Source organism: Silene latifolia, chromosome Y (genome assembly GCF_048544455.1).
Source record: "Silene latifolia isolate original U9 population chromosome Y, ASM4854445v1, whole genome shotgun sequence".
In the NCBI taxonomy this organism is placed as follows: Eukaryota; Viridiplantae; Streptophyta; class Magnoliopsida; order Caryophyllales; family Caryophyllaceae; genus Silene; species Silene latifolia.
Window position 1 is genome coordinate 426466047 of NC_133538.1, and position 13049 is coordinate 426479095.

Consider the following 13049-nt stretch of genomic DNA (forward strand, 5'->3'; position numbering starts at 1 on the left):
TTGAAGGAAGAAGAGATTCATTCCTTATTATTTCAATCCAAGGTTGCTCCTTTAATTATGGGTATAATTCTCTTCCTAATTTCATTGTTTTCTTCAATTATTTACATGTTATATTTGCCTAATTAGTATAGTTACAATATGTTTTCTTGTGTTTGTTTCATGTTAAAGTTTGTTCCTTTGATTGTTGTTATGGCTCATATGTGTGAGTAGTCTTCCACTAGGGGAGAAAGGGGATCTTGTGTGAGTAGTTTGGGTAGGCTATTGGCTTAGGACTATAATTAATCCACTACTACAGAAATCATGAAGGACATCGGACTTCTAGACACATGGACATCGGATTATAGGCCGATGTAGAGTTCAGTCCCGTCCATATGGGATGTAATGGACATGGGACTTTAAACCGATGTCCATTAATATATGCACATCGGATTTTTAAATATATCCGATGTCCATATGAGTAATGAACATCAGATTTTAACATTAATCCGATGTCCATATGTGTAATGTACATCAGATTTTTATAGAAAGCCCATGTCCTTTGAAGCTAGAATTACATCGAACTTTTATAAATCCGCTGTCTTTTATATTGTTTTTTTTTTTTTTTTAAATTTGAAAAGAGCAGGCCAATTCATATTGCATTACACCAATTTGAATGCCAAAACATTAATACAAAACATGCCAACTGCCATTCAACCAAAATGATCGATTTCAATTAATAAAAACCGATCCCAATCAACATACAACGCAACCGTCTACGTCATCCGAATTCAACAACTAACGAACAACAACAAAGGGCATAACAAATCCCAGCCAACATAACATATGGTCTTGCAGATCATGTAATCAGTTTTTCAAAATGCAACTACCTAATACATTACTACGCTAGCTAGCTATCTACGGCTAGATATTGAGAAAATAGTTCGCCCACAAGTCCCGAACCTCATCTAATTCTTCTTGTGAATATAGCGTGGTGTCTTGAAAAACCTGTAATGCATATTAATGACAATGGGGCAGTCAGACATGGCCTCACAAGGGCAGCTTCATATAAGCTAATAATTAAGGGAAGAGGGTGCAGCAGCTAGCTCATTGAATTGGCAGCAGGTTCGCCCACAATGCGTATAGGCAGCAGGTCAAAGTAGGATAATTACTTGAAAAAATACCGAGTTTTGCTATAATGTCGAAACTGACCTCATTGATAGCTTTTGTTGGATTAGAACGCGTGACGATTTCCAGCATGTACCTCATGACGTAGTACCCGCATTCTACAACACCTTGTTGACGAGCACACTAAAACAACAACTCGATAAGAATTAAACCAATAACATGACTTTGTCAATTAAAAGTGATTGATGATCAGACATTGAATTTGTCGTCATAATAAGCAACAACTTACATTATGTTGCAGCCATTGCGGTGCTTGAGAACGCATTCTTTCCCCACCATTGTAGCCGTATACTCTTACCGATCTAAATATAAACATGGTTTCAAATAAATGATTGTCAGCAAGGAACTAAATGGAACTAAGAGAATTACTCCAAGAGACCACTAGTCGGTGGTGTTGTTATAAGGATATGTTCACAAACAATACGATGGCCTATTACTACATATTATAGAATGGTCAATGTTCCATGAAATATGTGAAGCAAGCAATCAGAGCACAAAGTCGTCCCTTTCACAATGCAACAACTAATAGAAAACCTGATTCTGAAAATAATAAAACACACATTAAATTAAGAAATATACATGTGAGGGTAAAAATTAGATGCCAAATAATTTTTTCAGCTCTACAGCTCTTTGAAATTAACTTAAAATGGAAATTATCAACACTAGAACAGAATAATGGAGAATGATTAGAAACTATCACCACTAACAAAATTATTGATTCATATATAGAAAAATTTAAAATTAAAAGTGGAGGAGAAGGGAAGAGTGGAAGACGAATACAAAAGATTAAGTGACATGTTTTCGCTTGAAAATTCGACATATGGATTACATTTGCTAGATTTAACCAAAGGTAAGATGGAAAAAAGATTAACGCAAACATGTCTCATCTGTCTCTTTATACTTCGTATAAGGTTAAAAATATGGTAGTAAAAGGTAATAGTTTTATTAGTGCTGTCAAGTTTGGACTTTGGACTTTACTCACGAAGCTTAGGAACTCACAGCCAGAACAAATGAATATAAGCATTATTAAAATCTAACGATTTCAAACTCCCTGAAAGACAAGTTGATGACGCCTAAACACCATGCTCGACACAAGGTTTGAGCGACTGTGATTAGTATAACATGTGCAAAAGCAAGACAAAATATGAATAGAGCATTAAAACCACAGTATAACTAAAAGAAATGAACTTCAATAAACATAAATATCATCTTTCAGAATGACGGATAAATTTTCTCCTATATACAGGAAATCTAAACTCAAAGTACAAAAAGTAGGAAAAAAATAACTTAAGACTATTTTGAAAGGTTTCTAGCGATCTTATTATTAGCGGCATCACCAATCTACTTATCACTTTAATTTCAGTGAAAGTGGCATAAGACGATACAGTTCTATTAGCTTGACCATTCACAGTCTTTCTCCTCATCTTCACTTCCCTCATCTTATTAAGAATGATTATGAATGAACTCAAGTAGCTCATAATAGATTTTCACGAAGGGAAGGGGAGACAAGTCAAGTGAGATAAAATTATACGAATGAGAGGTGCAAATTGCCCAAGTACTTAACAGTTCCAAAAAAGAAAGCAAAATACGAACAAAGGAAGGAACAAGAAGAATTAATTACCTAGCTTACGAGTAGCACCAGCAACCAGCAGGCCAGACCTGCAGGCAGCGACAGACAGCCGACAACAACAACTAGCAGTAACTGGTGGCAGCAGCTAGAGGCAACATGCAGTAACAGCTAGCAGCGAGTAGCAGCATAACACCAGCCGGAAGCGCACAACAACAACAGTCAGCCAGCACAACACAACACCAACAGCAGCACAAAACAAGTAGGCATCATCGTCTAGTGGATAATAGAAGCCTGCAGTAACTACTAGCATTTATCATCAAGACAACAACCGCAACACATACAACCAATATGTACAGCAGTAACTACTAATCAGCCATTACAACAAAATATCGTCCAAAAACTAATCCCAAGTTAAATGACAATAGTAAAACACCAAGCAACTAGACCAAACCATCCCTAAAATCACCCAAACAAAAACCTACGCTTTACATATAACAACGAGGCATAATTTCAAGACTATAATCCACAACAATAGCAATCAATTTAGCATGATATCAGTGAATCAAATCCAATTAACCATCAACAATTTAACGAAAATCACCAAGACTAATAAGATAAAAATCATCAACAATAAGGAGAAACCGTATACACAATTTCCTATTAGTAAACATACAATACCCTAACCATAACAAGTTGAAAATCCATTTCAATTACCTTTAATACAACAACGTTCCAAAATAGGGTTCTTTCAGCCTCAAATCGTCTCTCAAATTGCCTCCTCCTTCACCTGAAATTCGGATTAATGAGGATGGGGATAAGAAATTGCCTTTTGTAATTAGAGATTAAGCCCCAAATCGTCTCTCAAATTGCCTCATCCTCTCTAATTATGAATTCAATTACTCACAATTACAAAAGGATGAGATTCGTATTAATGAGGATGAGGAGAAGAAATTCTAGTTATATAATTGAATTACAAAAGTATTAATCTTTAATTATGATCTCAAAAAACAAAGAACAATAGTAGGTGATAGAGGAATGAAGAAGGAGAAAACATACTGATGAATAAAGAAGCATACGGAAGAAACTGCTACGGAGTCTACGGCGTGTTGGCTGTGGAATCATTTTTTTTTCTATTATCATATAATTATTATAACTAAAAAAACTAAGAAACCGGTTTTAGATTTAACAGATTTCTTATTTTAGGTTAAGAAACCGGTTTTAGGAAATAAACGATTTCTTATATTGAGAAACCGGTTAGAAAATTCAACCGGTTTCTTATTAATGGTTTCTTTGAGGTTTTTTGTAGTAGTGAGGGATGAACGATGAAGCAGCAGCAGCAGCTAGGATTTTGGGTTTTTGATCGGGTTTTGAAGTGAAGAAGCTAAGGGATGAACGATGAGATAGAGAAGAAAGGGATGAGTAAGCTAAGGCTTTGGGTTTGGGTTTGTCTAAAAAAAAGAATGATATGGAGTAAGTATAATAGATTGACTCAGTATGCTAGTGAAAATAATTTGGGGCGGGGGAATTGTTTTCATTTTGCGCCCAAATTGAGGATTATATGGACATGGGTTGTAATTTAATCCGATGTCCATTATAATGGACATGGGTTGAAAATAACAACCGATGTCCATATAATATAATTACATCAGACTTTTATAAAAATCCGATGTGCAAACTTATTACATCTGTTTTTTCAAAAATCCGATGTCCATCCACTGATGTCCTTGATGAATTCTGTAGTAGTGATCCATGGTAATCCTCTTCTATTATCATGCATGCTATGTGTTTGTGGAATTGCTTGAGTGAGGGTTTGAGTCTCTTCCACCATCTTATGTTTTGTTAAGTGAGAGCTTAGCTTGCGATTAGATACTACATGATAATTAGGGGGCTTTAATTAGTTTTAAGTGAGAGCTTAAACTTTTTTAGCCTTGGATTAGCCTTACCTCGAGAGAGGAAGTGTTGAACCATATAGTTTATATGTTTATGTTTTGATGATGTCAAGGTGTTTTACATTTTATATACTTGTTGCGTGTAATCGTTTGTTAAGTATTTTAGAACTAACCTATTATGAGCAACAAAGAAGAATGTGACAATTGCGTAAGAAGTTCAAGAGCCTTCGTTCAAGATCAAACGATCCAAGATTCATTCAAGAACTATGTGAAGACGAAGTTCGTCTAAAGTTTAATCAAGCTTGGATGATGACGTAGCCTATACTCGAAGATCTCCTTGAAGATTAGAATAGTATAGGTGATTATCTCGTAATGGTAATCAAGAATGAGTTTCTTAATTAGTAAAGTTATAGCTTTGCAGCTATAACATTACTAGTAAAAGAGCTCAATGTTATAGCTCTTCTACTATAACATTGAAATGCTGAGTTTTTATACACGACTTATAATTGTTTCGAAAATTGTTTTTTAATTGTTTAAAGTTTGTTTTAAATGTTTTAATAAAAATATTTATATTATAAAGCCCGGTTTAGTGAGGAGTCCGGTTTTATAGTAAACGTTAATTGGTAGTCTTGATGGATCAACTTATGAGTTGGACCTTGCTACTAATTAGGGTTTCTGTATAGCCTCTCTTAAAACCTAAATTCTAATCATATGTTAAGACTAGGGTTTGCACGAGTCACGAGGCACATGAGCCGTGACATCTCGTGTTACCTAGGGTATATTAGGTAAAGATTTTATTCTATAATAATATCTTTACATATCTTATATATCTTACTTAATATATTTGTTTATGGTAAAAGATATTCTTGTTTTAGGAAATCTTATCATAATCTTAGAATTTAGAGTAAAGATAATATTTGGAAAGATTATATTCTATCTTTTAGAATATTCTTTTTTATCTTTTAAGGCTTTTAGGAAAGAGATAATAAGAAGATATAATTTGTTTTTATATCTTAATATTTCGGCTATTAGGGTTTGACAAAACCGTGTAGCCTACTCTTCCTTCTCCTATAAATACTTTGCTATTTACAACATCTAAAACAGAGACCTTAAGCATAAAAATGGTTTTTAATTTTTACAAAGCAAACCGTGTGTTTTAAGCAGAAAAACCGATTTGCTATTTTGAAAGGTCGTGTGTCATAAAACTCGCATACTCGTTCTTCATTTATCGTTATAAGATAATAGTGCTTAGTTGAATTCTTAACTTGTTCATTAACGTGAACCTTTGTTAGAATCATTAGTGCTTTCTTATTAGCGTAAATTAGTCACTCGAGTATTTAACGGTACTCATTGAGTTACAGCTAGAGTTAGTTGTACGAGTTGGGTTAGTAAATTTGTAATCCGTAAAAAGGTACTAAATTTATTAATCGAGAATAGTGGACGTAGGTTTCGACTTATGAAACTGAACCACTTCAAAACCCTGTGTCTCTTCGTTCTTTCGTTTGTTTCGTTTATTACGTTTACCTTCATTAGTTTATTAGTTAAAGTTTAATCAATAAACTTTAAATAATCAATTACATTAGCATAATCGAAAAAGCTTTCAAAAAGTTTTAAATCCTCAATTCACCCCCCCCTCTTGAGTATTTTGGATCAATAGACTCTTCAATTGGTATCAGAGCCTCGTGCTCTTGATTGCCTAACCGCAAAGAGGCTGATCTATCTTGTTTTTCATTTATCTTATCGTTTTATATTCCGCTGCCTATCACGTGATAAATGGATTCCAAATATCTCAAGTGTCCCGTCTTTGATGGGAAGAATTATGGATTGTGGAAAAACATGATGACTCACTATGTGAAAGGACACGACTGGGAGTGCTGGAGGATTATTCAAAACGGACCATACAAAATTCTTGTGGCATCCGAGGAAGGCACTACCTATGAAAAGAAAGAAGAGGACTATGTCGAGGCCGACTACAAGAAGGCTGAAAAGAACTCCAAAGCAATAAGTCTTCTGCAAAACGGAATGACTTCTACCGAGTTTGATCGGTTCTCTTCATGTTCCACGGCCAAGGAGATATGGGATGGGCTCGAATTAGCTTATGAAGGTACTTCCATTGTTAGGAAGCACCGAATTGATTTGCTTATGCAAAAATATGAGCTATTCATCATGGAGCCTAATGAGTCTCTAGATAGTATGTCCGCAAGGTTTTCAAGTATAATAAATGAATTAAAAAACCTAGGTAGGAAATTCTGTACCGAGGATATTGCTAGAAAGGTTCTTAGGAGCCTTACTAAGAAGTGGCGTGCTAAGGTCACTGCAATGGAGGAATCACGAGATCTTGAAACCCTATCCTATCAAGAACTCATTGGTGCTCTCATGGCCCATGAAATTACTCTTAACAAAGATGACGCTGAACTAAGTCGCAATAAGAGTATGGCTCTAAAGAGCGAAGAAGTTGACTCTGAACTAGAGGATGAAACTGTCTTGTTTGCACGACGCTTTAAAAATAAGATATTACGAAATAAACAAACAAAATCATCTTATAACAACAACAACAACAACAAGTCATTCAACAAAAAGGTTAATGACTCTAAGACGTCCTTCGCAAATAGAGGTTGCTTCAAGTGTGGAGAATCTGGTCATATGATCAAGGATTGTCCAACATGGGAGAAGATAAAGGACAAGACGAAGCGTGAAAAGACAAAGAGAGAATTCAAGCAAGTTATGATGGCTTCGTGTTGGGAAGACCTTGACTCAGAAGATGACGAGGAATCTGAAGACGACGAAGTAGCAAACCTTTGTCTCAGCAGTGTTAGTCTTGACCTAATCTCCGACAGTGACAATGAAAGCACAACTTCTCATTCAAACTATTGTTTTCTTGGAGAATCAGACGAAGACGACGATGAAGAGGTAAGTTATCTTGAGCTTAAAAAACGTGTTAGGAAATTGTCTAAAAGTGCCTTAATTGAATTCTTTGAACAATCTCTTGATAAGTGTCACGAACAAGATTTGGAATTAAAAGATCTAAAGGAACAGATTTCGAAATCGCGGAAGAGAATCATACTCTCAAGACTAAAGCTAAGAAGTTGAAATCTAAAGTTATAGCTGAGAAAGCTACAACATTAGATTCTACTATGGCTGAAAAGAAGGAATTAGAGTCCAAAGTTATAGCTAATGAAGCTATAACTTCCGACCTAAAGCTTAACATCAAGCACCTTCAAGCCAAAGTTATAGCTAATGAAGCTATAACTTTAGAACTTAGAAAAGTCAAAGAACTTTTGGAAACTAAGGTCACATCTAATGAAGAAGTTATCTTAGATCAAAAGAAAGAGATAGATTCTCTTTAAAAGCAATTGAAAGAATCTAAGACCGATATGATCAATGTTAAGAAACACCACACCGATGTTGTGTTCATTCTTAATAAACGATTCCAAGACTTTCGTGATAACTTTAAAAAGGACAATGATGTAGATCACACGAAATGTCAGGAGGAAGTTAGAACCCTAAAAGACCTTCTCCTACACGCTAGAAAGGTCCATGACAAGTGGGAAGGTAGCACAAAAGTCCTAAACTTCCTAACCGAACAATCTGATAATAATATGAAGATGGGGTTAGGACATAAGTGCTACAGCCGTAGAGATCACTCTAAATGCAAATCAACACCTTCGGATTTCGATTTTAGAAAAAGGAAGTATACAGATCTTCCTGAATACTTGATTTGCAATTACTGTGGTCATACGGGACATATCCAAATCAATTGTGTCAAAAAGGCTCATGATTTACGAAAAAATGCCGAACATGCGAAAACTGTTGACACAGTTGTCGAGGATAAGGAAACTCCCACTAACGAACCTAACGAAGAAAGGAACAATAAATTTCGTTGGTTCTATGACATGGCCTTTGACTACTCTAAGAAACCTAGCACTTCACAAAACCCTTGTCGACCTTAACCTAGTAAACCTATTCACAAGGGAAGTAGTCAAGAGAGACCTAGAGAAATTCCTAGACCTAGAGAAAACCCTAACCCTAGAACTCCTCCTAAGCGAAACAAACCTAAGGTTAGGAAAACGGTCATTAAACGTGTTTGGGTTCGAAAGGACTTGGTTTATAGAGTAACTAATCATAAAGGACCCAACTTAGCTTGGGTACCTAAAAAATGTATCTAATCCTTCATGCAGGAACAAGTGAAAGAAAACAATCAATGGTATCTTGATAGTGGATGCTCAAGACACATGACCGGAGACAAGAATCTGTTTCTTTCACTCAAACCCTTAAACGGAGAAAAAGTAACGTTCGGGGACAACAAAAAGGGAAAAGTAATTGGCGTTGGCAAAATCGGAATTTCTAAGTCTCACGCAATCAGTGATGTTTATCTCGTGGATGGTCTAATACATAACTTGCTAAGCATATCTCAACTATGCGACAAAGGTAACAAAGTAGTGTTTCATACTAATAGTTGTCGCATTATTATTGAAGGAACTAGCAATGTTATTCTTGAAGGCCACAGAAAAAGGAATGTTTATATGATAGATTTAAATGCTGTGCCTACTAACTCTTTTTCGTGCATGAAAGTTACACTTGATGATCCTTGTCTATGGCATAAACGGTTTGGTCACATTAGCTCACTAACCTTGAACAAGCTCAAGAAGTGGGACTTGGTGGAAGGATTACCTAAGATCAAGTTCGACCAAGAAAAGATGTGTGACACGTGTGCAAGGTGCAAACAAGTAAGATCATCGTTCAAACCTAAAAGAGTAGTAAGCACAAATCAAGCCTTGGAATTAGTACACATGGATTTATGTGGACCAATGAAGGTAAGGAGAAGAGGAGGATCCAGGTACATCTTTGTTCTTGTAGACGACTACTCAAGGTATGTATGGCCTATCTTTCTTCATTCAAAAGATGAAACTTTTGATGAATTTGATTGTCTTATGAAACGTGTTCAAAACAAATATAAGACTAATCTTGTATTTATTCGTACGGATCATGGCACCGAATTTGACAACCAAACTTTTATAGAATATTGTAGAGTTAATGGTGTAGGGCATAACTTTTATGCACCAAGAACTCCTCAACAAAACGGTGTCGTTGAACGTATGAATAGAACTTTAGAAGATATGGCACGTACAATGCTTATGTGTAGTGGTTTACCTCGTAATTTTTGGGCTGAAGCCATAAGTACTTCTTGCTACATCCATAATCGTGCTATGATCCGACCTATCCTTAAGAAAACCCCCTACGAACTTCTTAGAGGTCGAAAACCTAATATCTCCCATCTTCGTTGCTTTGGGAGCAAGTGCTTTGTGCATAATAACGGTAAAAACCGTTTAAGCAAATTCGACCCTAGAAGTGATGAGGCGATTTTCATAGGATACTTAGATCATAGCAAGGCTTACAAAGTCTTCAATAAAAGAACTCTTTGTGTTGAAGAAAGTGTCCACGTTATTTTTAATGAAGATAACGTGTTCGATAAGCCTTTACAGGATGAGGAAGAAGACTTGCATGAACCCGACTTTCGTCTTTCAAGAGACGACCCCCCGGAATTGGAATTAGAGGATAACGAAATTGAGGGAATAAGTGATGAACTTATTCGTTCCTCAAAAGATAAAAAGGAGAAAGTCAAAGTTATAGTTGATGATACTATAACATTGACTCAAGACAAGAACTCCCAAACCAATGTTATAGATGATGTTACTGTAACATTGAATCCAAATCAAGGTATAGAGTCCGAGGTTATAATCGGCTCAAATACAACACCTGGATTGGATTCAGGGGGAACTTCCTCTAATTCCGAACCAAATGAAGTCGGGACAAGCTCAAATAACAATGAAGAACCAAGCACTTCAACGAAGTGGAAATACAAGAACTCACACCCCATGGACAATATTCTTGGAAATATTAAGAAGGGTGTTCAAACAAGACGTTCCTTGAACAATTTCTGCTCTTTCTACTCTTTTCTGTCCATGATCGAACCAAAGAACATCAATGAAGCTCTTGCTGAATCAGATTGGATTATAGCTATGCAAGAAGAGCTACAACAGTTCGAAAGAAACAAGGTTTGGCATTTAGTTCCTAGACCAAAAGATCATACAGTCATTGGAACTCGGTGGGTCTTCAGGAACAAATTAGATGATGTCGGAGTCATTGTCAGAAACAAAGCAAGATTGGTGGTCCAAGGGTATAATCAACAAGAAGGTATAGATTATGACGAGACCTTCGCACCTGTTGCTCGTTTTGAGGATATTAGACTTCTGATAGCATTCGCCGCACAGAAGGGAGTGAAGCTCTTCCAGATAGACGTCAAGACGGCATTCTTGAATGGTTATTTACAAGAGGAAGTCTTCGTTAAACAACCCCCTGGTTTTAAGAATATCAAATTTGACGATCACGTGTTCAAATTGGATAAAGCCCTATATGGATTAAAACAAGCACCTAGGGCTTGGTACGATCGATTATCTAAGTTTCTACTTGACAGTGGATTTAGTAGAGGATCCGTCGACAAAACCCTATTTCTAAAAACTGAGGGTTCTGACCTTTTGGTTGTTCAAATATACGTCGATGATATCATCTTTGGATCAAGCAACCGAAGCCTATGCAAATATTTTTCTGAGTTGATGACTTTCGAATTCGAAATGAGTATGATGGGAGAATTGAAATTCTTCCTAGGTCTGCAAATACAACAAACTGATGAAGGCATTAAAATCCATCAACAGAAATATATCAAGGAGTTGATTCGGAAATTTGGAATGGAAAATTCACACGCTATGCCTACTCCAATGGTCGAAAACAAGAAATTGACATTGGATGAAAACGGTAAATTAGTTGATGAAACTACTTACCGTGGGATGATTGGGTCACTGTTATATTTGACCGCAAGTAGACCCGATATTATGGTTAGCGTATGCGTTTGTGCGAGATATCAATCGTCTCCCAAAGAATCGCATATGACGGCCGTAAAACGAATTTTACGTTACTTGATTGGAACGGCCAACTTATACATATGGTACCCAATGGAGTGCAATTTTGATCTTGTCGGTTATTCTGATGCCGACTACGCAGGATGTTCTCTAGACAGAAAAAGCACGTCGGGTGTCGCCACCTTTGTCGGACCGTGTATCATCACGTGGGGTTCGAAGAAACAAAATTCGGTTGCTCCCTCAATCGCCGGGAATATATTGCCGCAGGACTGGTATGTACTCAACTTTTATGGCTTAAGCAACAATTACGTGATTATGGTGTTGACGTAGGATGTATTCCTATTTTATGTGATAATACTAGTGCGATAATAATTTCTGAAAACCCCGCACAACATTCACGTACCAAACATATTGAAATAAGACACCATTTTATACGAGACCATGTTGAGAAGGGGAATATAAAACTTGAATTTTGTAGTACTGAAAAATAATGGGCAGACATTTTGACAAAATCATTAGCTAGAGAACGATTTGAGACTTTACGGTTGGAAATTGGTTTAATCAGTGGTACCTAAGCTTCTATATTTGTTCGATCTTTTTATGACTGACTAGATAAGTTAAGATTGTATGACTGTGTCCGTATATTGCGTTGCATGAATAATTTCGTTTATAGAAATATTTTTATCATAAGATTCTATCTGCTATTTAGAATTTAATTGTTATACAAACTTATTCTTTATCACAATAAACAAAACACACCATATTTTTATCTTTCCAATTCATAAAAATCTTCCAAATAGCTCTCATGTACACGGCTCACACAATAAATTTCCTATACAAATACAAATTTCTTCCCTTATCACCATAAATTCATATACCTATCATAATACCTATTCCTAATTATATACTTACCATATTTACTCTCCGCTTGTTAACCCTAGCCTACACCTATATCTACCCCTTGCGTGTTAACCGTCCACCCAACCCCACTTACATACTTTTCTTTCTCTCAAATTTTTCCATCATCACAATTCATCTCCTTTACTCAAACCGTCACCATAACCTCCTTTTTCAACAATCACCATCATCATGAATCCATCTCATGCAAAAAATACCCGATCCTCAACCCGTCACCACCAAAACCGCCCCTTTCCTAACCAAACATCACCTTTACCATCACATGATACTCGTTCCATTAATTGTCCTTCACCACAACCAAACCAAAATTCGCCCCTGTTTCGTAGTCGGGACGAATCGGTGTCCGAAGGCAAAAGACGTCGTCTTTTCAACGGTAAAAATAAAGTAGTTGTTGGTGATAGTGAAGCTGTGGAGGAACCCGGGGTGATAGTTTGGAATGGTGTTGCTCGTATCTTGCTTAGGGATGCTTCAAAGCCGCGACCAAGGAAGGGTTAAATCTTGTTCGGCTTACTCATGATGAAAGCATCCTAGTTAATCGAATTTTGAGGTATTCCATTCATGGTGGTAGGTACTATCCGAAATCTTGGTAGG

At 36.4% G+C, this 13049-nt stretch overlaps 1 long non-coding RNA gene across 1 annotated transcript; it reads right to left on the bottom strand.

The window, feature by feature from the left end:
- Nucleotides 1-723: 723 nt before the first annotated feature.
- LOC141633193 (uncharacterized) lies at nt 724-1490 on the bottom strand. Its single transcript, XR_012537995.1, has 3 exons — nt 1394-1490; nt 1189-1287; nt 724-984 (listed from the first exon to the last, which is right to left on the bottom strand). It is a non-coding gene; the product is annotated as an uncharacterized LOC141633193 (long non-coding RNA).
- Nucleotides 1491-13049: the final 11559 nt, after the last annotated feature.